At 44.6% G+C, this 27,329-nt stretch overlaps 1 protein-coding gene across 1 annotated transcript in view; it reads right to left on the bottom strand.

Annotated features, from left to right (window-relative positions):
• The window catches only part of ttc28 (tetratricopeptide repeat domain 28), a 284,301-nt gene that overhangs the window by 210,428 nt on the left and 46,544 nt on the right, over nt 1–27,329 (bottom strand). The window lies entirely within an intron of this gene.

Here is a 27,329-nt window from a genome sequence, read left to right as displayed (position 1 = left end):
AATTACAAACCATTAAATTTTATCAAATAAAGCCTTCTGCCTGACACAGAACTGTAGGAGAATTCAACCCATTTTGCTCGACATCAATTTTATCGTCAGGTTGAACATATGTAGGCGGCTCTGTGGGACAGGAGTTAGACTGTCAATATATAGTCCAGGGTTCAATTCCAGATGTGTACTTCAGGCAAGCTGCTTGTGTCCTTGGACAAGTCCCAGTCCACCTGTCAATGGCTACTGGCCTTGTTTGGGGAAGTAACCTGTGACAGACTGGTGTCTAGGCCACAGGGAGTCAAAGACACTCATCCGCTTCATGCTACTGCACCGTTGTCGCTGACCGAGCGGTTCCCCCTAAAAATCGGTCCACCCTGCCCTTTTCTTCTACACAAGTGGCACAAACAGCTGCAACATAATTTATTGAGGCGATTTATCTTCAGCAGAGGTGAACAGCTCATCTAAACATTCATGTGTTGGTGTGATCAGCCTAAGAACACTGATATTAATCTTAGGAAAGAACAGAAGGCCTTTAAGTTAGCAGGCTACAGGCAGCACATGCTTATTACAAAATGTTGGACTGAATGTACACAGCCTGGCTAAAGTGCACCTTATATGTGTTAAGTAATTTCTTTGCCACCACTTTAATCTTATTCCTTAGCATTTAAATCAGGAGTTCATAATATTATACTGCCAGTATGATCAAAATTCAGGCTGTCTGGAAAAAATGAGAAATTTGAACCCTGACTGGTTGAAATTCAAGCGATCAGACGCCGTGACCTACATTTGGAAGTGATGTCATAGATCACATGACAGCTTCCCCCGAGCTGCACGAAGACGTTGGAAAGGAAATTTAAACCGATCTCACAAATGTGGAGGAGAGGAGAGCTAAACGTGGCAGACCTGCAACAGTGACTGAAAGTGCACGAAAAAGATGCAAAGCTGAGGATGAGAAAAAGAGGGCAGCTGATAAAAAGGTGACCAGAGGACACGCTGGGAAGAGCTGAGAGTTAAATCTGGACAAATGTCCCAAGAATGTTTCACCAGATATCTGCTGGATACCATGAGACAAATAAGTATTTGATCCACTGTTGATTTTGAAGGTTTTCCCACCTACAAAGAATGTAGAGGTCTGTAATTTTAATCGTAGGTTCACTTCAACTGTGAGAGACAGAATCTAAAAAAAAACAAAAAAACAAAATCAGAACATCACATTGTAGGATTTTTAAATAATTAATTTGCATTTTATTGCATAAAATAAATATTTGATCACCTACCAACCAGCAAGTATTCTGTCTCACACAGACCTGTTAATTTTTCTTTAAGAAACCCTCTTATTCTGCACTCTTTACCTGTATTAATTGCACCTGTTTGAACTTGTTACCTGTATAAAAGACACCTGTTCACACACTCAATCAATCACACTCCAACCTGTCCACCATAGACAAGACCAAAGAGCTGTCTAAGGACACCAGGGACAAAACTGTAGACCTGCACAAGGCTGGGATGGACTACAGGACAACAGGCAAGCAGCTTGGTAGAAGACAACAACTGTTATGATTATTTATTAGAAAGTGGAAGAAACACAAGATGACTGTCAATCTCCCTCGGTCTGGTAATCCTTCAAAGCCTGTATGAAGTGAAATCTTGATCCAGAATCTGGCTCTGGATCCATATCTCCTCCAAAATTCAGTGGACTCTTCCATGGCTGAATATCTATCTGTGGTGAAAATGTTGTTAAAATCTGTGCTGCTGTTTTGACATAATCCTGCTAACAGACAGACAGACAGATAAATAAATAAACTTTGCGTGAATCTTAAAGGTACTATAAGGGATTTAGTAGATGTCACCCTAGCACCAGCATCTCAGACCAAAACAATGACTTCCTTTCAGCCACTCCTTCCCAACTCTCCTCCCACTATACTGAGGACAAGGAACGCCAAGTGGAGCCCTTTTGCAACTTGAAAGGCTCATGTGGGAAATGCCAGCTCTTTGTTGACTGTAGTCTGACCACATTCTTGATCAGAAGCTAAAAATAACATCCATCATCTTTCATGTTGAATGCACAGTGTTATGTAGGAGATCTCTCACTACTGTGTTGTTATAAATGTGGGTGGAGTCAACAATTTCCCAGAATGAGATTCACATGCACTAAACATGTACATGCAAAAGGTGCTGCAAAAAGAAGCAACAGAAAATCTTAGCTTATAACACACACTGAGGGAGTATTGCATCTTTCTCTGCGCAGGTCATCATTCTGCCATGACAGCTTCACATAGAAAATAGTTATTGGTTATAAATGGTAAATGAACTGCATTTATATAGCACTTTTCCCATCTGCATCAGACGCTCAAAGCGCTTTACAATTATGCCTCACATTCACCATGCTGCCATTCAAGGTGCTCACTACATAAACAAAAACGGAGACTCCTACATATTGTTTTGCAGCACAGAAAAGAGCTTGAATCCCCATTGCCCAACAAGCAAAAACATCAATAGTAACAAAATTGTGACTGGCCACTGTGTAATGCAATCTGCACACTCACCACTAGATGACACTAAATCTGACACACCGTAGCTTTAAACTTGTAAAAACAATAAATACATGTACACTATCGCAGTTGAGGAAATATTTTTACAAAGTACTATAAATCTGGGCCTATGAAGGCTCTTGCTTGGATCCTTGGTTCAAATCCCAGCCTGACTGGAAAATTGCTAAGGGCCCTTGGGCAAGGCCTTTAATCCCCTAGTTACTCCCGGTGTGTAGTGAGCACCTTGTATGGCAGCAGCCTGACATCTGGGTGAATGTGAGGCATTATTGTAAAGCGCTTCGACCATCTGATGCAGATGGAAAAGTGCAATATAAATGCAGTCCATTTGACATTTAACATTACATATCAGCAGGATGTCCATTGTATATGTCCAAGGTGGTGCGGTAGCACTATTGCCTCCCAACAAGTACACTGGCCTCTGTTATTAAAAGCTACCTGTGCTGCCATCTACTTGTACATCTGGAGTGGCTTCAGGAAGGCCATCCGGTATCAAACTTGTGCCATAGCAACATGTAGATCCATGCAGGATCTGCTGCAGTGACCCCAAGCAAACCTGGAGGAGTCAATATAGAGAAATGTGCCATGTCTCCTGCACCAGTAACGGTTAAATTGAGCCTCCGGTCTGATGCACTTAGGGTTTGTCGAGGCCAAATACCACCTGACACAAGCTCTCTGGCGGTCCAGAGTAATGACCCGATATAACGCAACTGGAAGACTAGCTGACATGTGGTGAAGGTCCTGACCCTGGTGTAGCCGTAGGTGTTAGGAGAGAAGACAGCATGTGACACAGAAATCAAGCAAGAGCCTGTTTTCACTAAAACTGTGCAACACAACAGAACAAACTTCCAAAAGGCAAAAAGAAAGTAGAGAAGGAACAGGATGTGCAGCGGATCATTGTGGGTCTGCAGCTCCTCTGAGGGCAGAGTTTTCAATAAAAGGAAAACGTAGGAGCAGGTTTTAAAATGTGCAGAAGACAAGATGATCATCAAACGACTTTAACAATAAGAACTCTGATGCTGAGACGTCGGCTTTGAACGGCCTCGTACCAACTTCAGGGTAATATGCAGCTACATTTGAATCACCACTTTACACTGGAACTGCTTCCTCACGAGGGCAGGGAGGGTATGAACGTGACAGCTGAGCTGCTGCTTTATTGTGCTCACCAGCCACGGTTGATCCCACATCACGCTGCCTCCTCACACTGCATCAATAATGCAGCAGCATTGTTTATGCTCATGGCTGGTGCCAAACTCATTGTTTTTTCATGAAAACCATCAACTCCATATTTACAACCCGCTACGAAGAGCAAACAAAGGAAGCACACAGGCAAGAAGTGTGCAAGAAGATCAGACAGAAGCCAGCGTCTTTCATATTCATGTCATACGTTGTATTAGCATTACAATAAATATATTCATTCATTCATAGATCTGTTTCAGAGGGTGGGGCATAGTTTTGTTGCACAAGCACCATGACAAGTACAAATCATGAGGCCCACTTGTGTGTTTAGCACAGAGGAACGCGGTGCGCACCGCAAAGGCGTACCGCATCGAAAATTCAACTGACCATTGACAGCACGCCGTGCCAATCTGTGTCGAGCGGGTTGGTGGCTTGATCTCATAATGGAGGAGGTGACCCTTTAGGGGAGGTGACGGTCTAGTGGTTAAGGTGTTTGGCTTGAGTCCAGAAGATCCTCGGTTCAAATCCCCACCTGACTGGAAAATCACTAAGGGCCCTTGGGCAAGGTCCTTAATCCCCTAGTTGCTCCCGGTGTGTAGTGAGCGCCTTGTATGGCAGCACCCTGACATCGGGGTGAATGTGAGGCATAATTGTAAAGCACTTTGAGCGTCTGATGCAGATGGAAAAGTGCTATATAAATGCAATCCATTTTTATTTAACACAAACTAATGCGAATAACATCTGTGTCCACACGTCCAGAGTTGTGCACCGAAATGTTTTGGTTCCAATGTTTTTTTAAATGTCCACTTTCAAATGCACCTGATGATTTGTCATTTAAAAAAATAATGTCAGTTAATTCAGGTTTGAGGGACACATTAGCTCCACAACATGATACATAATCACCAAACATCTACTGCGATTTGATACATGACACAATACATAATCACATCATTAAGCTACCATTTGTCTGACGGAACTTTAGTTAAATAATATTAGTTAAGGACCCCCACCCTGATTGTTATTGTATAATTTTCAATAAAGTAAGTTTGTTTTGCTTATTTAATAACTCACACAGGTGTCTCCTGCCTGGACATGTCCGGTGTCACAGACTGAACAGTCCCCCCCAAAAAAATCAGTCCGCCCTGCCTTCACTGCGCATGCATCAGAGCTCAGCAGCTCATCTGAGTCTGACTCTCTGAGTCTGACTCTCTACACCCAAAGTGATCAAATGGATTAATGTGATTATTAACCATCATATGACAAAGTAAAACCTCTTAAATCCTTCTAAAGTCAGTTTGAAGCAGAAACATTGGTGAGTCGTTACAGTCGTTTTGAAATGACGTAGGCACTGCAGCAGTGGCTGTGGCGCTCTGATTGGTCCGCCATCTTTTATGACAAACTAATACTCAATTTATGTGGAAATGATTGCTGTAGAAAAGCTTCAGATATCTGTGGCTGAGACAGATGATGACTGGAGGCAGTTTGAAGCAGAAACAAAGCGATAATCGGTGAATTGCTGGTGATGTTCAGAAATTATGCATGTGCAGTGAAGGCAGGGAGGACCAATTTTTAGGGGGAACCATTCGGTCTGCAACACCGGGCATGTTGCAAATAATAATGTGAAGTCTGAATCTGCCAGACTTTTGACACGAAGCAGAAAGTTCGACCACATTACACCCATTTTGGCGTCTCTTCACTGGCTTCCTGTCCCAGTGAGATCAGATTTTAAGATTCTGCTACTACAGACTGGCACCTCCCTACCTAGCTGACCTAATTAAACCTTACGTACCGGCCCAGGCTCTGCGTTCTCAGGGTGCAGGACTACTTTGTGTCCCTAAGGTGAATAAGAAGTCTGCGGGTCACAGAGCTTTCTCTTATCGTGCCCCTGTTCTGTGGAATGATCTCCCTGCGTCAATAAAACAGTCAGATTCTGTAGAAGTTCAGACTTAAGACACACTTATTTTCCCTTTCATATGGCTAACATACTGGTATAATATGTTACTATGCTTTTTACTCTTTTAAATTCATTTTATTAGTAAACAGAGCCACAGCTTTACCTAAATTCTGGGTCTTTTAGTGAAATTTAGGGCTAGTGGCCGGCGATCACCTTAGTATTTCCTGTTTTTCTTGTTGTTTAATGCTGACAATTTATACTGTATTTCTTGTCTTTCTGATGTCTGATTGTTTTTTTTCTCTCTGTTTGAGGTGCAGCTCCATCCAGAGATGGGTGTGGTATCTGTTTTTGCAACCCTCCCATCCTGTGCACTGGCATGGACTCCCAACATTTCCTGTATATTTGTTTTTTTCAATTGTGGCAGTATTTTTTATTAGTTTTTTTATTACCACTGTCGCCTGTGTTCTTGCTCTGGGGGTTGAGACACCTTAGTTGTGATTTGGAGCTATAGAAATGAAATGAAATGAGCCACAATGTGACGGACTGAGGAACTGTATGATTAACAGAGTCCCTGTTATCCTTTTTGTGAGTTACAGTTTTGTCCTGTACTTGGTTGTATCTCACTGGGCTGCAACTGCAACAAATTGTGAAAAGCTTTTGTGAGAGATTTTCCAAAATGTCTCAAAATGTTCACGCAGGTTCTCAATTTCCTTGCGTGAGGTGGGGCCTCACGTTTGTGGTGTTGGAACATGTTCAATAAATTCACACAAGCTGTGTCTTTAAAGAGTCACAGAGTTGTCGCGGGTCTCTCTAACCCGTCTCAAACCCTTCTTAAATTAGTTTCTGTGAGTTCGAAAGTGTGTGAAATGTGACACAGGTCTGTGAGGGCTTAGTAACCTGTGAAACTAAATTGTGACTGATTGGAGACAAAAGTGAGAATCTGACATTCAGGCACAAGACAGGTGCAAACGGCCCTGGGACCCCTGGGAGAAGGACAAAACTGCAAACCATTTGAGAATACATTGTGAATAAATTGTGACATAATTAAGACACTTTGCAACTAAAATGCAACAAAGAAAATTTTGCTCACTTTTTTTTTTTATAAACATTGCATGAATGTTGCAAATTATTTGTAGTGTCACAATTATATGACATATGTAAATGTGTCGTAAGTACCAATTCTGTGCGATTCCAAGTGAAAATTGTGGCTAATTCATATATTTGCTTGCAAATTTGAGTCTCCAACTAATTGCCACCAGTCGCAGCCCAGTGAGCTACTAGCTTCTGTTTGCCAGTGGACCTTCGCACATTATCTCTTTGTCTTCTGGTTAGATGAGCTGCACATGAACATTCTGTGGTTATCCACTCATTCCATTAGAGCCCCAAATCCACCAGAGACCGATGGATTCAGCGATTTTTTGCCACCAGACAAATTATTTTAATTCATTACTGATCAGTTTATTCACTGTGTCTGTGTGGCAACACCTTAGACCTTAGACATGATGGAAATCATAATAATTAATTAATTAACTAATTATTAATTAGAAGCTCTGAAGTTGCATTTAGCTAGATTGGGAGTATAGGTTTTAATGTGTCTGGGTTGTTTGACAGTAAATCCACGATGAGGTACAAACTCAACCGTGACTGCTGACCTTTGACCTGTACGTTGGCAAGCGGTGTCTGAAACGGAAGACCTGATTGTTAAAACAGCTGAAATGTGAGTGTGTGTATGTTCATCAAACCTCCATCAGTCTTATCTGTGTGTCGAACCGGCAGAAACACTCATAAACACACACACACACACACACACACACACACACACACACACACACACACACACACACACACACACACACACGTCAGGAAAGGCCATTTGATGGAGCACCTTCCACAGCCAACATGGTTGCTAAACACACACCTTGACAGTGATGAATGAACTGGTGAAAATGTGTGTGTGTGTGTGTGTGTGTGTGTGTGTGTGTGTGTGTGTGTGTGTGTGTGTGTGTGTGTGTGCACAATGGACTTATAAATATGCATGTTGTACTGTATGTGCTTCACTTCCAACACATGCACCTGTGGTTTGGTTTTATAATTAGCTCAGAGAAGGACTTGATGTTTAACAAAACTGTTTGCTGGCTTATTGATGGCAATAAAAAAAAAATAACCCTAATGAATCGATTTTCCATTTGGCATTGATGAAGGAAGAGGCCATTACATTTTGGGAGGGTTGCAGAGTTTTATTTGTTTGTTTAAAACAATATAATATACCGTACATACAAAGTCAGGAACGCAGAGGTTGATTTAGTTATAAAGCAGTTTTCAGTTAAATCAGTGCCCAGTCCTATCAAATGGTGATGCAAGAATTAACATCAGAATGAATTCTTAGGTAACCCTGTTTAGAAATAAAAACATAATTAAAAGTAAATATACGTGGGCTGTCAATAAAGTAACGGTCCTTTTTATTTTTTTGAGATTTTGAGGTGATTCTGTCGCTTTAAGGACTTCCCACGGTGCGAGACGTCGCGCAGCGCTCTCAGCCGCTGTCGTCAGCCTGTTCAAGCTGAAAACCTCCACATTTCAGGCTCTATTGATCCAGGACGTCGTGAGAGAACAGAGAAGTTTCAGAAGAAGTCGGTTTCAGCATTTTATCCGGATATTCCACTGTTAAAGGAGATTTTTTTAATGAAAGACGTGCGGACGGGTCCGCGGGTCGGGACGCAGCCGCCGCGATGCTCCGCCACAGGAAAAACACCTCCGTTGAAAGCCTTAAGGACAAGTTGGAACATGTCCTGCTGTTAAACAATTTCTCATATACTCACTCCACTGAAAGCCATCAAAAGCCGCCTGGATTTTACAAATGGTTATCAACACAGAGGTGTTTTTCCTGTGCCACCGCACAAAAAATCTCCTTTAACAGTGGAATATCCGGATAAAATGCTGAAACCGACTTCTTCTGAAACTTCTCTGTTCTCTCACGACGTCCTGGATCAATAGAGCCTGAAATGTGGAGGTTTTCAGCTTGAAACAGGCTGACGACGGCGGCTGAGAGCGCTGAGCGACGTCTCGCACTGTGGGAAGTCCTTAAAGCGACAGAATCACCTCAAAATCTCTCATCAGCCGTTAAAATTTTCACTGAAAACCAGCTTAATTTTTCGAACCGTGTCCACTTCAATGTGTCTCACAGGTTTAGAAAACATTTTGATCAAACAAAGCGCCAGTCTCTCAGCAACTTCTCAGACAAAGGAATTCCGACGAGGGGCTGGACGACTCCTCCCACAAGGAGTGCTCACAGGCGAATGACGTCACCGACAGGCGTGGAAAAACTCACGCATGCGCACGAGGGTTCAAGCATGTCTGACGTAAAAACATATGAATGAAATCCATATAGTTTTTGAAAAAAATAAAAAGGACCGTTACTTTATTGACAGCCCTCGTGTATATATATATATATATATATATACTGAAAATTTGAAGAAGCTTAAAGAACAATTTTACATCTTTAAATCTTTTCGGACTGAGCTCCATGTTACATTTCACATAAATTATACTAAATGACCTCAGGTCAGGGGTTTTCTCAACCTTAGATGATAGGAGGCGACCCCATAGTTCATTTGTCCAGTGACAGTCAATAAGCAGGAAAGCACAGACATCGCTAATGGCGTCAAAGTGCCGCTGTTCCGCTGAGATCACCAACCCAACATCACTTTCTCTCCAAGCCTTCATAGTCACACTGTTGTAAAAATCAGATAAACCTGTGTGGCTTTCCCGCAGACGCATGTAAATAATAAAACATGAACGTCACATTGTAAACAATGGGAACAAAAATTTGACTAGGAAAAATATGTTGACAAAGAACTGCACTCGAGGTTGATTTTTCCCCTATGTTCCGTAGGGAGAATGACCTGGGCATGAAGATACAAGTGTACCTGAACAGGGAATTCTGTTACATTACAGCCTTAGCTCTATTTTTTACATGCTTTTGTGGTCACTTAGGTCAAAAATGTATTTAATCAGAGCATTATTTATTTAGAACATAAACACCACATTAGCAAGCAGAAGCTAGCGGGTTAATTAATGTTACTGCATGGGTAAAAAGACCTCAAAATAAACTGCTTCTTGTCGCCACTGAACAGACGAAAATGTCATCAGAAGCACATAGATGCACAGGCTACTTCAATGCAGAGTTGAAACTGCCAACTACCTTGGTATTACCTTGGCCGAGCCGTCATCCTCCATTGTGGTTGTCACACAAAGTGTCAACAAGTGTAGTGCTGAGTCAGGGTTTGTTCTCTTAGACCACAGGTGACAAACTTACTCCAGAAAGGGCCAAGAGGATGCAGGTTTTCTTTGCATCCACCGACTCCAGCAGGTGGTTTCAATGATAGACTCATCCAATCTGCTCAAAGTAATGTTACTCAGTGAAATCACCTGGTGGAGTTGGTGGTTCCAAAGAAAACCTGCACCCTGTTGGCCCTTTCTGGACTCAGTTTGAGACCTATGTCTTAGATCCAGCCCCTCCTCCTCACTCACATCACTGTAAAGAAGCACTATTCAGTTATCATACATGTTGACAGGGCCATCTTGTGGCCATAGACGATGATGCAGTATATTTTTGACATGCCACTTCAAAAACTAAAGACCCTGTCACACCTTGATGATTTAGCCTGCGTATGCCAACCGTATTAAAAACACTGGCACACGCTGGCGTACATCAAATACATTAATGCAGCTGTCACACATTGACAATTAACCAGCGTATGCCGACAGCCCTGTTTCCACCCAGTGGTTCGGGTCGGTACTACACAGTGTGGTGCCGAGTAATTTAACATTATTTTATTTTTATTTTCATTTTTTATCTTGAGGGACCTGTTGTGAAAGTGTAGTGACACGGACCCACAACAGGGGGCGCAAATGAACGGCCAATAGATGAGCCAAAAAGTAACAATTTAATGTTGTGAAATGTGCACAACGAACATACAGACAATCTCAGAATATAATTACAGTCAATCCACAAAGGTGACGTGTGGGCAGGCTCGAGGATAGAAGACGTCTGTCCTGAGAAGAGCCGGAACCACACGATTTCCGCCGCCACAGAACCTGGTGAATACTGGAGCCGCCAAGTCCCGAATTCCCAGGTGATCACCGTCTCCGACTGTCGGATCTGGTACTGCTGGTGAAGAACAAAGACAGTCAAGTAACAACAACGGTGGGAATGCCACCTCTCACTCAGAATGCTGATGTATTTACAGTAATCCCTCAGAGGAAAAGAGTGCCGTCCTGCACTCACTCAGCCTCCACAGGAAGAGGGACCGGTACTCCTGCAAACACTCACAATATACAGCTTAAGATAAACACAAATGGCTGATGATATTACCTCCAATGAAGTATGATATCTCGGCGATGAGGTGGAGATGACGTCTGGGTTTTATGGAGTGAGATGATGAAGAATGAGTGACAGCTGTCAGGAAGTAATGAGTAACAGCTGTCACTCCCGGCTGTGTCCGCGGCGGCAGCGCCCTCTCGTGCCTGAAGCCCGCACTTCAGGCAGGGCGCCCTCTGGTGGTGGGCCAGCAGTACCTCCTCTTCTGGCGGCCCACACAACAGGACCATTGTCATTGGGTACAGAATGCTGATGAGTCGACTGGCTGTGGGAAACGCTGCTGTGAATGAACGGAGCGCTGTGACTCTTTAAACTATTAAAGCACCGAGCAGCTGCTTTCAGGTCTGATCAGATCATCACAGACCTGAATAATGAAACGCTGTGATGATTTAAACTTTTAAAGTGCCAGTCGACCGCGATCAGGTGTGATCTGTTGGTGATCACCGACAGCGACAGTGCTTTAAATGTTTAAACAGAGCATTAATCAGGCGTGACCACACCTCAGATTGTCTGATGATCATACTGACAGTAACGGGTTTTTCATCACAGTGCTTCTGTGCGTTCAGAGCGTGACACCAGCATGAGAAACGCACCTGCAGCAGAAAAACCACAGACGGACTTGCTTTAAAACACTGCTTTTCCAGCCACAAATTAATGTATTTCCAGATGAAAAATCAGAATCTTTATGTGGATTCATGTCCATCTGTGATGGTGAATTGGACTGAAATGAACAGGTCAGATTTACTCCTCGTGTGAATGAAACAGTCGTTCTGCATGAGGATATAGCTTTCAGCCAATCAGTGACCAGCATTGTGTGGTATGAGTGGTACGTATGAGTCACACGCTGGCATGTGTTGAAAATTTTCAGCATGCTCAAAGCGAGATCAGCTTATCAGGATGAACATCAGCGAGCTTCAATATGTTTCAACATGTTTCATCATGTTTCAATGAGCTTCAACATGGTCTTAACTTCTAAAAACTTACCCTTAACTTATTAGACTTATGCCACCTTTTAATACGGCTGCCATAGGCTGGCTAAATTGTCAAGGTGTGACAGGGCCATCTTGTGGCCATAGATGATAAAGCAGTATATTTTTGACATGCCACTTCAAAAACTAAGTTGCAGTACCAGCCAAACAAGTCAAAAAAAGTGTGACTTGTAGGAAATACAAACTAGGCATTTCAGACCAAACATTTCCAGTTGACAGGTATATTTGCAAAGAATTTTCTTTTTGAAAGTGTGAAAGTCACATAGCATAGTTTTTGTAACTCATATCTCTCATGGTTGGTGGTCTCTACTCCAGACTGAAATATGATGCTGTAAGGATTTGGAGGCACTAAGGGAAAGCTTATGGAGACATACGTTTGCTCAACAAAGGTTCCTGGCAATGCTAATATGTCTGTAGGAGAACAAAGGTCTCAGTCTTTAGGATTCTGGTGCTTCCCGTCTTACTCTGGGAGACTCAGATGGAATGTATTACCTGCCCTGGAAGGGAACACTAACTATGACCCTATGGTATGGTTGGTACTGTGCAGGGTACTGTCTCTCCCTCTGCACCATCCAGCATGCAGGTTCCTCAGTGTTGAGGCCCACAGGAATTGGAAGAGACCAAGGGTTAGGGTCACGCATCGCCTGAATGTGGAAGATAAATGGCTGTTTTGGGGTGCTGGGGATGAACCAGTCATCTGCCTGGGGAGGGTTTGCCAATTGGGACCCGTGATGGTTCCATCATGTGGTGGTTATGACAACACATGAAAATGGTCACAGAAACGGTCACGATGAAACCATGAATTAAACTTATCGTGGATTCATAACTGACGTGTATTCGTTATTTCAGGAGAGATGAAATGTCTGAAGACCAAATGTGTTCTAATCTTCCACATTAAACTTGTCTGGTATTGTCTCCTGTGGCTTTTCTACACACATGGACACAACTTCAGCTCGTGTGCTGGAGACGGCAAAACCCACTGAGACTTACACCAAAAAAAAAAGTAAATTGATTTCTGCGGGCAGAACAAAAACAATATTCGTGTCTCCCTCAGAGCAGAATTACAGCTACAGTGTCGTGGAGACGTGGAGACTGTGAGAACAGAACTAAGCAGGTACTGATGTCCCTGAGCTGGGACGGTGTGGATCCTGTCTGTGCAGTCAAACTGCAATCTAAAGAAGGCAGACAAGAAGGAATGGATTAGACACCTGTGTGTGTGTGTGTGTGTGTGTGTGTGTGTGTGTGTGTGTGTGTGTGTGTGTGTGTGTGTGTGTGTGTGTGTGTGTGTGTGTGTGTGCGCGCGCACACTGAGAATCAGACAGTGTTGGTGGCAGTCTGGGAGCTAAGATGAATGGTTTTATTTGTAGCAGGTGTCTGGAGGTCACTCGGACTGCAGCCTGTATCTGAGACTATCTACTCTGTGCTTCAGTCCCCAAACATAAAAAACAGGAAAATTTCATGAAAAGTTTGACAGGACAACACAGGATTTTCAAAAGTCACAGTTTTCATTGTTGCAAAACACCGTCTTTGGGTGAATATGGACTAAAGAACACGGACTTGATATGAGCGCAGCATGAATCACGACGGATGAATGGTTGGATATTTTTGTGGCCATCAGGAGGTAGAGTTACTGCATAGAAAACATTTAGATGTCTCCTAATTGGATGAAAAATAACTTTCATCAGCAGAAGTAGGCTCTTCACATTTTATTTTATATCTTATCCTGTTTATTTATTTATTTATTTTAGCACAAAAAACAAAGGTTCAAAAACTGGTAATGGGACAATTAATTACCTCTTCACTACAAACATAATTTGGCTGTTAAAAACGTGAAAATGTAAATACATTTTTAATCGAGTTAAAAGATGATATTCTTCACTGGTATGTGTCAGATCTGAGGGATGGGTTGTGTTGGATCTACTCTTGGTAGGTCAGGTCAGGTATGGGAGCAAACACTGGTTCTATGCGTCGCTGCATTCACCACACCAACCTCCATGGGTCCTGGATGGTAACCATCCAGACAGACAAGCGGACCATCCCCATCTCTCAAAGTAACCGTGGACCTGCTGCAAACTGGTGAAACGTGGACGACCCTGTGGTCTTCTCCAGCCACTGGGGTCCTCAGCACCAAGGCCCCAATGTGCTGGATTGTGACACATGGCCAAAATATCGTAGTTGATGTTCCCTGGCAAAGCTCCTCGTCTCAATCTTAGTGACCAACTACTACAACCGTAGAGTAAGGCAGGAAGTACCAGGAGCCTAAAGGCGCAGGCCTTAGTTTTACTGCAAAGATCTGAGAAATATAGCAAAGATTCGCCCCATCCTGTCTATGGCTGTTGCTGAGACTCTGATTCACGCATTTGTCTCTTCTAGATTGGATTATTGTAATGCTTTATTTTCTGGTCTGCCGCAGTCTAACATTCGAGGACTTCAGTTGGTGCAGAATGCTGCTGCCAGAATTTTGACACAAAGTAGAAGATTTGATCACATTACTCCCATTCTGGCATCCCTTCATTGGCTACCGGTTTCTGCCAGATTGGATTTTTTAAGTTTTATTGTTGGTTTATAAAATTGTTCATGGACTGGCGCCTTCCTACTTGGCGGACTTGGTTAAGCCCTACGTACCTGCGAGGCCTTTGCGTTCGCAGGGCGCAGGGCTTCTGTGTGTTCCGAGGATGAACAAAAAGTCTGTGGGGTATAGAGCCTTCTCCTACCGTGGTCCGGCTCTTCGGAATGATCTACCTGCTGTTATTCGGCAGTCTGACACGGTGGAGATTTTTAAATCAAGACTGAAGACCCACTTTTTTAGACTGTCTTATCATTAATTTTTTAATCTGTTTGTGTTTGCTTTGTAATTTCTTTTTATTCTACTGTGTTTTATCTTTTAACTGTGCTTTTCTTGCTTTTAATTTTGAATTTAGATTAATTTGTGTTGTTGTGAATTATGTGAAGCACCTTGGTGCGACTTTGTCGTGATTTAGCGCTATATAAATTAATAAATTAAATTAAATTAAATTAAGATACTGCCATAAGCACACACCTCTGTTCAGTCACCTCATGACTGTTGTGTGGGCCGCTGAAGAGGAGGTACTGCTGGCCCACCACCACCAGATGGCGCCCTGCTTGGAGTGCGGGCTCCAAGCACGAGAGGGCGTCAGATCCGGCTCTTCTCTGGACAGACGTCTTCCATCCTCGAGCCTGCCCACACGTCACCATGTACACGATTGACTGTACTCCTCTATTGTTATTGTCTGTATTCCATTGTGCAATTCACAACATTAAATTGTTACTTTTTGGCTCATCCATTGTCCGTTCATTAACGCCCCCTGTTGTGGACCCGTGTCACTACACCTTCCCAACAGGATTTCTCGCCCAGCGTCATGGATCCCGAGGGGCGTCAACCATCGCTTGAACAGCCAATGGAAGAGCGAGGTGAACAGGCGTCAGCAGGAGGCGTGTTAGGTGAGCTGCAGCAAATCTTAACCGTTTTCACTGCTCGGTTGGACTTAGTCACTGAGCAGAATGTTATTCTCAATCGGAGGATGGAGGCTCTCACCGCCCAGGTGGAAGCGCGTGCTCAGGGCGCTGCTGCAGCACCTCCTCCTGCTGACCGGAGGCCTGAAACAGACATTCCGCTGGTCGTTCAATGACCCCCCCCACCATCCCCTGAAGCTTACATAAGCCCTCCAGAGCCGTACGGAGGCTGTGTCGAGACGTGCGTGGACTTCTTAATGCAGTGCTCGCTCGTCTTTTCACAGCGTCCCGTCATGTACGAGTCAGACGGCAGCCGGGTGGCTTACGTAATAAATTTGCTTTGAGGAGAGGCACGCGCCTGGGCTACGGCGCTCTGGGAGCAGAATTCATGGCTCCTAATGACATATACTGGGTTTGTGAGGGAGTTCAGACAGGTGTTCGACCACCCTCATAGAGGCAAGACCGCTTCAAGCGTGCTGCTGTCGATAAGACAGGGGTGCCGGAGCGCAGCTAAGTATGCAGTTGACTTCCGCATCGCGGCAGCGCAAGCCAGCTGGAATGCTGTTGCGCTCCGCACTTCCTTCGTAAACGGACTGTCTCTGGTCCTTAAGGAGCACCTGGTGGCGAAGGACGAGCCGCGGGATTTAGACGGGCTTATCGACCTGGTTATACGGTTAGACAACCGATTAACAGAACACTGATGGGAGCGAGACGAAGGGCGTGGTCAGGCACAAGCCGTCCCTCTTCCTCCCGGGCCCAAAAGGGAGCCGTCTTCCCCACGCTCCACAGCCATGGTACTCCACGTGCCGACAGCTCCCCCTGCTGCCGTTGTTAGGGAAACGAGCAGGACCAAAACGAGATCAGATCAGAGACAAAGGAGGCTGGTCCGTGGGGAGTGTTTTCTCTGCAGCTCAACCGAGCACATGCAGAAAAACTGCCCCAAACGGTCAAAACAGCAGCACTCGTCCTTAGAGACTGGGCTAAGGGTGGGTCATAATACTCACGCGGGGAAACCCCGAAGATCTGCACACATCCCAGTTACAATCCTGAGTGGGGATCTAACCCTTCACGCCCCAGCACTGGTGGACACGGGGTCAGAGGGGAATCTGCTGGATAGCAGATGGGCAAAGGAGGTTGGGCTCCCTCTAGTAGCCTTACCGTCACCATTGTCGGTACGGGCACTAGATGGCACCCTTCTTCCACTAATCACACATCAGACACAGCCAGTGACAATGGTTGTGTCTGGAAATCACAGGGAGGAGATTGTGTTTTATGTAACATCTTCTACCTCCCGAGTGATTTTGGGTTTTCCATGGGTGTTAAAACACAATCCCCGAATTGATTGGCCGTCTGGGGTTGTGACGCAGTGGAGCGAAACCTGCCACCGGGAGTGTTTAGGATCCTCGGTTCCACCCGGTGTGACAGCTAAGGAGGAGGTTAAAGTCCCCCCCAATTTGACGGCGGTGCCTAAGGAGTACCACGATCTCGCTGACGTCTTCAGCAAAGATCTGGCACTCACGCTGCCCCCGTACCGTCCGTACAATTGTGCCATTGATTTGATACCGGGTGCTGAGTACCCGTCCAGCAGGCTGTACAACCTCTCATGTCCGGAACGCGAATCAATGGAGACCTACATCCGGGACTCGTTAGCTGCCGGGTTGATCCGGAACTCCACCTCCCCGATGTGTGCTGGTTTCTTTTTTGTGGGCAAAAAAGATGGCGGACTCCGTCCATGCATTGACTACATATGGTGGAACGAGATCACTGTTCGCAACCGATACCCGTTACCTCTGTAGGATTCAGTGTTCACGCCCTTGCATGGAGCCCAAATTTTCACTAAACTGGATCTTAGGAATGCTTATCACCTGGTTCGGATCCGGGAGGGAGACGAGTGGAAGACGGCATTTAACACCCCGTTAGGTCACTTTGAGTACCTGGTCATGCCGTTCGGCCTCACCAATGCGCCCGCGACGTTTCAAGTGTTGGTTAATGACGTCTTGCAGGACTTCCTGCATCGGTTTGTCTTCGTATATCTGGACGATATACTCATCTTTTCCCCGGATCCTGAGACTCATGTTCAGCATGTACGTCAGGTCCTGCAGTGGTTGTTGGAGAACCGGCTGTTTGTGAAGGGCGAGAAGTGCGAGTTCCACCGTACTTCTTTGTCCTTCCTGGGGTTTATTATCTCCTCCAACTCCGTCGCCCCTGATCCGGCCAAGGTTGCGGCGGTGAGAGATCGGCCCCAACCAACAAACCGTAGGAAACTACAGCAGTTCCTCGGTTTTGCTAATTTTTACCGGAGGTTCATCAAAGGCTACAGTCAGGTAGTTAGCCCCCTGACAGCCCTGACCTCCACAAAAGACCCCTTCACCTGGTCGGATCAGTGCGAAGCCACATTTAAGGAGTTGAAATGCCGGCTCTCTACTGCGCCAGTCCTGGTGCAGCCCGATCCAAAACGCCAGTTTATAGTTGACGTGGACGCCTCTGACTCAGGGATAGGAGCCGTGCTATCCCAGAGCGGGGAGTCCGACAAGGTTCTCCACCCATGTGCCTACTTTTCCCGCAGGTTGACCCCGGCTGAAAGGAACTATGACGTCGGCAATCGGGAACTTCTTGCGGTGAAGGAGGCTCTGGAGGAGTGGAGACACCTGTTGGAGGGAGCTTCGGTACCATTCACGGTTTTCACAGACCATCGGAACCTGGAGTACATCCGGACCGCCAAGCGTCTGAACCCCAGGCAAGCCCGCTGGTCACTGTTCTTCGGGCGTTTTGACTTTCAGATCACATACCGCCCCGGGACGAAGAACCAATGGTCTGACGCCCTGTCCCGGGTGCACGAGGAGGAAGTCAGGACCGAGCTGTCAGACCCTACAGAAACCATCATCCCCGAGTCCACTGTCGTGGCCACCTTCACCTGGGACGTGGAGAAGACCGTCCGGGAGGCCCTGACACGGAACCCGGACCCGGGGACTGGACCGAAGGACAAGATGTACGTCCCATCAGAGGCCAGGGCTGCAGTCCTTGACTTCTGTCACGGTTCCAAGCTCTCCTGCCACCCGGGGGTGTGAAGAACCGTGGCAGTGGTCCGGCAGCGCTTCTGGTGGGCGTCTCTGGAAGCCGACGTCCGGGAGTACGTCCAGGCCTGCACCACCTGCGCCAGGGGCAAAGCTAACCACCACAAGACCCAAGGCCTCCTCCAGCCTCTGCCCGTGCCTCATCGCCCCTGGTCTCACATCGGCCTGGACTTCGTCACGGGCCTCCCGCCATCCCAGGGCATGACTGCCATCCTCACGATAGTGGACCGGTTCTCCAAGGCGGCCCACTTCGTGGCCCTCCCGAAGCTCCCGACGGCCCAGGAGACAGCAGACCTCCTGGTCCACCACGTCGTGCATCTGCATGGGATTCCATCGGACATTGTCTCAGATCGTGGTCCTCAGTTCTCCTCCCAGGTCTGGAGGAGTTTCTGCAGGGAACTGGGGGCCACCGTAAGTCTCTCGTCTGGGTACCACCCCCAGATGAACGGGCAGGCAGAGCGGACGAACCAGGAACTGGAGCAGGCCCTCCGCTGCGTGACCTCCGCGCACACGACGGCCTGGAGCAACCATCTGGCCTGGATCGAGTACGCTCATAATAGCCAAGTTTCATCTGCCACCGGCCTCTCCCCGTTTGAAGTATGTTTGGGGTACCAGCCCCCACTGTTTCCGCTACTGGAGGGAGAGGTCGGGGTGCCCTCGGTCCAGGCCCATCTGAGGAGGTGCCGTCGGGTGTGGCGTACCGCCCGCTCTGCCCTGCTCAAAGGCCCATGCAGACCGCCGGCGTGCCCCGGCCCCTATGTATCAGCCCGGGCAGGTGGTTTGGCTATCTACAAAGGACATCTCCCTGCAAGTGGAATCCCAGAAACTGAAGGACAGATTCACTGGACCCTTCACCATCACCAAAGTCCTCAGCCCAGCCGCAGTGAAGCTGAAGCTACCAGCCGCAGTGAAGCTGAAGCTACCAGCTTCACTGCGGATCCATCCGGTTTTTCATGTGTCACGCCTCAAACCCTGCCATACCTCTCCGCTCTGTACCCCTGGACCGGCGCCGCCACCTGCCCGGATCATTGACGGGGAACTGGCTTGGACTGTACGCCTGCTCCTGGACGTCTGTCGGAAGGGCCGGGGGTTCCAGTACTTAGTGGACTGGGAGGGGTACGGACCCGAAGAACGCTCCTGGGTGAAGAGGAGCTTCATCCTGGACCCGGCCCTCCTGGCCGACTTCTACACCCGGCACCCGGACAAGCATGGTCGGGCGCCAGGAGGCGCCCGTTGAGGGGGGGGGGGGGGGGTCTTGTTGTGTGGGCCGCTGAAGAGGAGGTTCTGCTTGCCCACCACTACCAGATGGCGCCCTGCTTGGAGTGCGAGCTCCAAGCACAAGAGGGCATCACAGCCGCTGGGAGTGACAGCTGTCACTTATCAGCACTAGCTGTCACTCATCACCATCACTATAAAGGCCGGACTGCAACTCCACCTCCCCGCCGAGAAATCAGCTACCACTCGAGGTAACCTTCTCTGTGGTAATTTGTTGTATCTAAACATTGTTCTGTGTGCAGCCGTTTTTCCTGCGGACTTAGTCTGAAGCTGGATTGGCGGATAGTGGGAGTGCGACATTCTTCGCCTCTCACTCCATCCAGGGAAGAGACTAACAGGAGCTGCACGGGTGAAACTGTTTCTGGAGGTGGAGGTTCTCCCTCCCGGAGGAACTGATCAAGGGATGATTACTGGGTGTGTATTCACACACCCACCATTAACTGTTTCTGTTTCTGCCAGCAGTACCTGGTCTGACAGCTGGAGACGGTGGCCACCTGGGACTCGGGACTTGGCGGCTCCGGTGTTCTTCAGATCCGCTGGCGGTGGAAGCTGTGTGGGATCCGGCTCTTCTCTGGACAGACGTCTTCTATCCTCGAGCCTGCCCATACGTCACCTTGTATACGATTGACTGTACTCCTCTATTGTTATTGTCTGTATTCCGCTGTGCAATTCACAACATTAAATTGTTACTTTTTGGCTCATCCATTGTCCGTTCATTAACGCCCCCTGTTGTGGGTCCGTGTCACTACACCTTCCCAACAATGACTCTCTAACCGCCTCCTGGGCATCTGCCACTCTCAAATGCCAAAGTCCAGAGACATTAACGTCACTGCCAAGATACGTAAATGTCTGAAAAACTGAAATCCTCTCACTGCGTACAATTACACTTCTGATGGCTGGGCCTAAGAAGCCACTGAAAGCCTGGATCTTAATCTTGATCCAGATCCATCTTAAACCCAGACACTCCATTTCATCACTCACTATTTATAAGATGACATCAACATCTGTCAAATCAAGGTTAGTAAACCTTTTCTCGCCAACAGAGACCTAAGCCACTGGTTCCTACAGTTCTACCCAAATCCCAGTGCATGCAAGCACTGAAGAGTGGAGGAGGAAGAACACAAACCCAGGAAAGACTCAGAGAACAACAGCAACCGCAGAACCTCTGCTTTCTGGTTTCCTACAACGTCCAGGACCTTCTTTGGCATCTACAAATTCTTATGGACGAGTCAAATAGAGTTTGACTTGCATCCAGGTCAGCTGTATAACATTCAAATCAGAAGGACTGAGGACTAACACACACACACACACACACACACACACACACACACACACACACACACACACACACACACACACACACACACACACACACACACACACACACACACACACACAGAACCTAGACTGACACCAGGATCTAGAGCTGTCTCAAAATCTAATCTACTTTGGTGAGCCTGTCTTCTGACTTGCTGTGCCGTTGAACATATTGGACTCTGAACAGTTATCGGTTCTATCTGCCCGTCACTGATCAATACTGTCTGTGCTGCAGAGGTGGCGCCCCCTGCTGCCCCCCCCCCCACTCTTGCTTTTGTATCTACTAATAAATCAATATATTTTTTGTGCTAACCGCATAAATGTGCACAGATAAGCAGAACAGAAGTGCACACACATTTACAGGCTGGACACATTTAATTAGCAAACAATACCTCAGTCCTTCTAATTTGATTAGGCAGGACTGTGACCCCCAGTGACCCCCAGTGACCCTTTGTGTGGGCACATTCCCAAACACTGAACTCCTGACCTGGACTAATGTGATTCAAAGATAAGGAATTGTGTTGGTTTGGTTGATTTATCTTGACTTTCAGCTACTAACCAGTGTGGAGGTGGTGGAGCTACAACAAAAAGTACATGAAACAACTGCTGGACAAAACCATATGGCCTGTTGTGGTGTTTCACATCAAAACTCAGTGAGAACAGACATAATAGAGTCAGTCAGTGAATCAATAAGTCAGTCAGTGCGTTTGCAAATTTTCCATCATTAATGCCAAAAATCTACTTCATTTTCAGCTTGGAAATTTGGGGTTCTGACAGATTCAGATGAGAACCAGCAAACATCCCATTTTGAGCCACGTAGCCATTTTTTTGACATACCGGTAGTAATATGCAAATATGTTTTTTTACATACTAGATTACACGGGAATGTTGGCACAGTGAGTTTGTTCAGTCAGGAACATGCAAACGAGGCCTTTTGTTTGCACGTCACGTCCTTGTTGCTAATCACAGGGTCTTAGTTGCCACTAAAGCCACTGTTTATTGTATATAATTGTCATATATGTGACATAATAAGCAACAATTATACAACAATTGTACAATCATAACAGTGAGGTTAAAACACCTTCCTACCCTTCCTAGGGTTCTATACCGGGTCACGGAGATGTTTATTTCAGGTAAAAAGGAAGTAGAAAATGTCAAACACTGTAAAAAAATAAAACGTTTACTTGACTTCAGGCCTGATAGTTGTGCTGACTTGTTCTCCTCAGAGAGCCTTTAAGTTCATGCAGAAGAGCAGGTTAAGTTAACTGAGGTAACTTTGTATTTCAACTAGCAGCTCAGATTTGGTTCAGATCAAATAATATGAATAAACTAATAACCAAACTCAGAAAAGCAAGAGCCGCATGTTGATTTGGCACAAGTTTCACATCGGATGGCTTTCCTGACACAACTCCACATTACATGGGCAGAGGTGGGGTTTGAACCAGGAACCTTCCGCACTGGCAACAAGCACACTTAACCGCTTGGTCACCGCCCCAAATTAAATCATTTTACAACCTGTTCTTAGCATTTAAGAATGACGGACACAAACAGCTTAACTCAGTCTAAGTGTTTGGTCTATTTGACATAATAAAACGTGACTGTATGCCAGTTCTAGAACTGTTCTAGAACCCTTCAAGATCTCTTCATTGTTGTGACTCCTGAGAGTCTGAAGGAAACCTTTTCAGAGGTTCAGTTTATAATACTCTTGTAAAGTGCTGAATATGATGTTCTGAAAATAACAATAATTGTTGAAAGTTCATGTGTTGAATTAATCAGTTATTGAAATTAAAAGAAAATAAGTTGTGAGGAATCTTATACCCATCACACACAGCTGGAATCACGCAGAATGGTGTCGGAATTATGAATCGGTGCACATCCGAAATTTCAGTTCCATAACGTTCTGACAGCCATCTGTGGAAGTCGAGTGTGACATGTTCAAAACCCTGTGGGCTCCGTCGAGCTGGGACACCTATCCGACAGCGGTCCATGTGCAATCTGATGACCGTCTGAATGCAATTTACATATTCTGACAGCATCAAAAGAGCATCTAAAACGATCTGATCGCGGTTGATTGAGCTCGGAGATCGATCGGTCACAGCGAAGGCTGCCGACACGTTGTGCCACGTTTGTGGGCCTCCACTGGACCTCAGCTCTTTTGCACATGAGCTTTTTGAAGGCTGCCTCTCGCAGTAAAATATTTCAAGTCATATGGCAAGTGTTTCTAAGTTATTTTTTGTGAATACATGAAATACTGAAATGTTCATTTTTTTCCAAGGACATCCAAGGAGAGATGAAGAATATAAAGTGATAAATCATTATAATTGTGATATTATAGGCAAGAAATTCAAACTACTTTCACTCCTGGTAAAGACAAAGAATCGGTGAAAATGTGCAAAAGAAAATACAAATACAGCACACATCAAGCAGTATAGCTACACATCAACACCACACACTTTGTGCCTGCCTTTAAATAAAATTTATACAAGCAATATTATACACATGCTCAGTATTATGCAACCTATTAAGTGTCGGAAGTCCAAAGAGTTTTGAGAAACGATATGCAGCTCGAACCTTTCCTTAGTTCTTCAGGGTTTTAAAAAAACAAAACAAAACAAAACAGGGTGCACGTACATGTGTGCACAAATAAATGAACCATCTGTTCCTTGCACCCCCCACCAAGAAAGAAGGATTAATGTTTTATTTCTGTCATGACAAGAACCAAACCTGGATCAATTGCAAAGGAGTGTGGTGGAATAAATGATCAATCATGAATTCACTTTACTGGATCCATGATGGATGATTGTTTTCTTCTGTAATACGTTTGTGACATGAAAATAAAAGAGATGAATATTAAACTGCAGAATTTGACTGTATCAGCCACAAGTATTATCAATCAAATCAAATACACTTGAATGATGAAATTATCTCTTTTCGGGGAAGATGTTTTAAGTGATTAACACCGCGGTCACACCGTGACCGATTAGCCAACGTATGCCGACTGTATTAAACACGCCAGCTATTAAGGTAATTAATAAGTTATGGGTAATTTTTGTACAAGTTAACAGCATGTTGAAGCATGCTGGTATACGTCATAATTCGGCGAGTATGTTAAAAACAGTTGGGCATGCACAATATTTTAGATGTATGCCATCGTCTGGCTGATACATCCCGCATACACGGTAGTTGTAGCTAAGTTACAGGATTGTTGACACACATTTCTTGTAAGTTAAGACAACTTGACACTTGCATGAATTTGATTCCTGCACTGGCGCTCAGTCTGGTGTGCCAGAGAGTAAACTTGTTGTGACCTGTTGTAAACTGTGCACAGCTGCATGCCAGCACACAAAGAAAATTTTGAAATGTTCAAAACCTCTGGCACACATTAATTTTGTGAACTAGTTGTGAACATCATATATCATAATATCCAGTGGTGGGCACAGTTCCAATAATCCGATAATTATTGAAGATAATGTTTTTATTATCGGATTATCTTTGTAGATGACTTTAAAAACCATTATCGGACTAATTATCTTGCGATAAATTTTTGTCTGATAATTTTTAGACCAATAATGTGGTAAATAAAGCTGAACAGCTACAAATATTTATAAAACTTAAAATCAGTTGAGCACCTACCTGTTAAATGTTTTGTAGCTGATGTGCATCTGCAAAACAAAGAAGAGCTGCTTTAAGAAGAAACCACTCTATCCTCTGCAGGCAAAGGAGAACTGGTCCCAAAAAAAGTTTTTTTTCTCTTAACCCCATACTGATAAGCGGGCAATATCACCCAAGTCATCCAGAGGCATACATTTTTAACTTATGGTTCAACTTTTAGCCAAACTAATTTCGGACAAGTTATTTAAATTAATGTCATGTCTGAAGCTTTATAAAGTGAAAATATCAGATATATGTTTTAGTTTTAAAGTAATGCGCTAATTTTTAAGGTTTTAGTGTGGATATATGCTGTGCCCAGCAGTGCATTATCGGTAGGATAGGGTAATGTCAGTATGTTCACAACATGAGAAATTCATTTGAAACACTCTGATCAGGCTCCACGGACAACAGCATTAAACTCTAGTGCCTAAAACTCTCATAAATATATTCTCTGGGTTTATAGATGTTATTATTGTGTTTGTGTTTATTAAATTCCACACATCTTAAATGTAGCAGACATGGATTATCTGGAATTTTGTTTTGGCAAGTTTTCAAGGTCTCTACTGCCATCTACTGGCCAGTAGTGTTCATTCGCCCTATTGACGTATCCCATAATCCCTTGCACACCAGAGAGTCGCTGCAGTCAACAACATATAATCAACACGATGACAGTTGTAAATTAATATTATAGTACAAAAATGTATTTTTTTTTATGTTTTTCATCATGTTAATAAGCGACTGCTGCATGATACCCTGAAAACTTGCTAAAACAATTATACCAAATAATTCATGTCTGTTACATTTAATCTGCGTGGAATTTAATAAATGCAAACTGAATTTCAGACATATTACATATATTAGTCTGGAACAAAGAGGACAAACAGTGTTGTAAAGAACAATAATCAAGACGTTAAAGAGCAAATTTCACTTTCCCCCAGAACGACATGATCAGGAAGCGATTGTAGCTCACAGCAGCTCCCATTGAAAATAACGGAGAGACAGACTGTGATTCTCACATGTTTACATAAAACAAACACAATAACAACATCTACAAACCCAGAGAAAATATTCACGAGAGTTTTAGGCACAATATAAAAATAGTTTTATGTTGTGATGTTAATGGTGTTGTCTGTGTGCAGCGGTTAAAGTGCAGCGTGATCAGAGCATCTCAATGCAGTTCTCATTGTTACTGAGATCTCGCAGAGCGGCGACCTCTCCGAGGTTTTGTGGGATTTGAAAAGTCAATAGGGTGAATAGCCAAGATTTATGTGTCAAGACAATATTGAGTGCACGTTTTACAATATAATAAAACATGCACACAACAGTGCGCACATTCTCTCCACATGCAAAACATTTTGTGTTGACACTTCCAGGGCTCCGTAAAAATGCCTGTTTTTACAAATAAAAAAATGGAATATTTTACAAAAGCACATTTATCTGTAACACCAACACACGACACACGTCACATTAACGTGTTGGTTTACATAATGAACCAATCAGTGTTTAGCAGAGTCACTTTTACCAAGAATCCTTTCTGTCTGTGTTTGTTACAAAACCTCAGAATTAGTGCATTATTCAACATTAAAAGATATATGTTATATTTTAACTTTGTACAAATGACAGAATTAACATTAATGGAGTTATTCTATCGGTATTAATGTTATTTATAAATCAAAACCATAAGTCAGCATGGCTTTATTTTCCAAGACCTCCGCCTGACTGGAGTGTTGTGATTGGGTAGAGAGCTGGGCTTTGTGGCTGCTCTCAGCTTGCTTCTGTGCTGGAAGCTGGATGCTGCCAGAAGCGATTGTGGTGTTAAAACTCAAATTCAGTTTATTAGTAGTTGCAAATGTACCAGAGACAATACTGGAATTTATCGGTTATCTGTAACGTCTGATACATTTTTGGGTGGTTTATTGTTTTATCTTTATTAAAGATAACTTTTCAGTTATCTGATTATCTGTTATTGAAGTTAATTTTTTGGTTATCTGTGCCCACCACTGATAATATCATATAACCTATTTGATAGCAGCGCGTGTCGTTGTGCACAGCTCATCTGAACTTGAAACTGAGATTATGACGAGATGTTATGAGAAGAAATGAAAATGTAACTTTTACTAATCCATTACAATATATATTATAAATAATTACCTTTGAGACAAGATTCCAAATGCGTTCTCCACCGCACGATGCGCACAAGACAACCTGCAGCTGTAGATCATTTCTCTGTGATTCTGGGAGCAATGAGAGACGGATTCACCAGTCAAATTCTCAGAATAATAAATGCGGCTACGGAATGATTATTTAATGTAGCGTGGCATCCAGCAGGACGACGCGGGTCACATTGGCACAACAAATTGTGCGCCAGTGCGGGCATCAAATTGTCAAGGTGTCTTTACTCTTAAGTCAAAATACATCAATTGATATTTTCCACTGATTGGCTGAACAGCTGAAAGCTCCAGTCCTCAAATAATCACTTCAGACCGTTACAAAAAAAACATTCAAACACAGAGTAGATATAAAGTCTTAAATTTACCTGTTACATTGTTTGAGGGG

The sequence above is a fragment of the Thalassophryne amazonica genome, chromosome 17 (assembly GCF_902500255.1).
Source record: "Thalassophryne amazonica chromosome 17, fThaAma1.1, whole genome shotgun sequence".
Taxonomy (NCBI): domain Eukaryota; kingdom Metazoa; phylum Chordata; class Actinopteri; order Batrachoidiformes; family Batrachoididae; genus Thalassophryne; species Thalassophryne amazonica.
The sequence above is the reverse complement of the archived record's forward strand: the minus strand, read 5'-3'. Positions and strand labels throughout refer to the sequence as shown.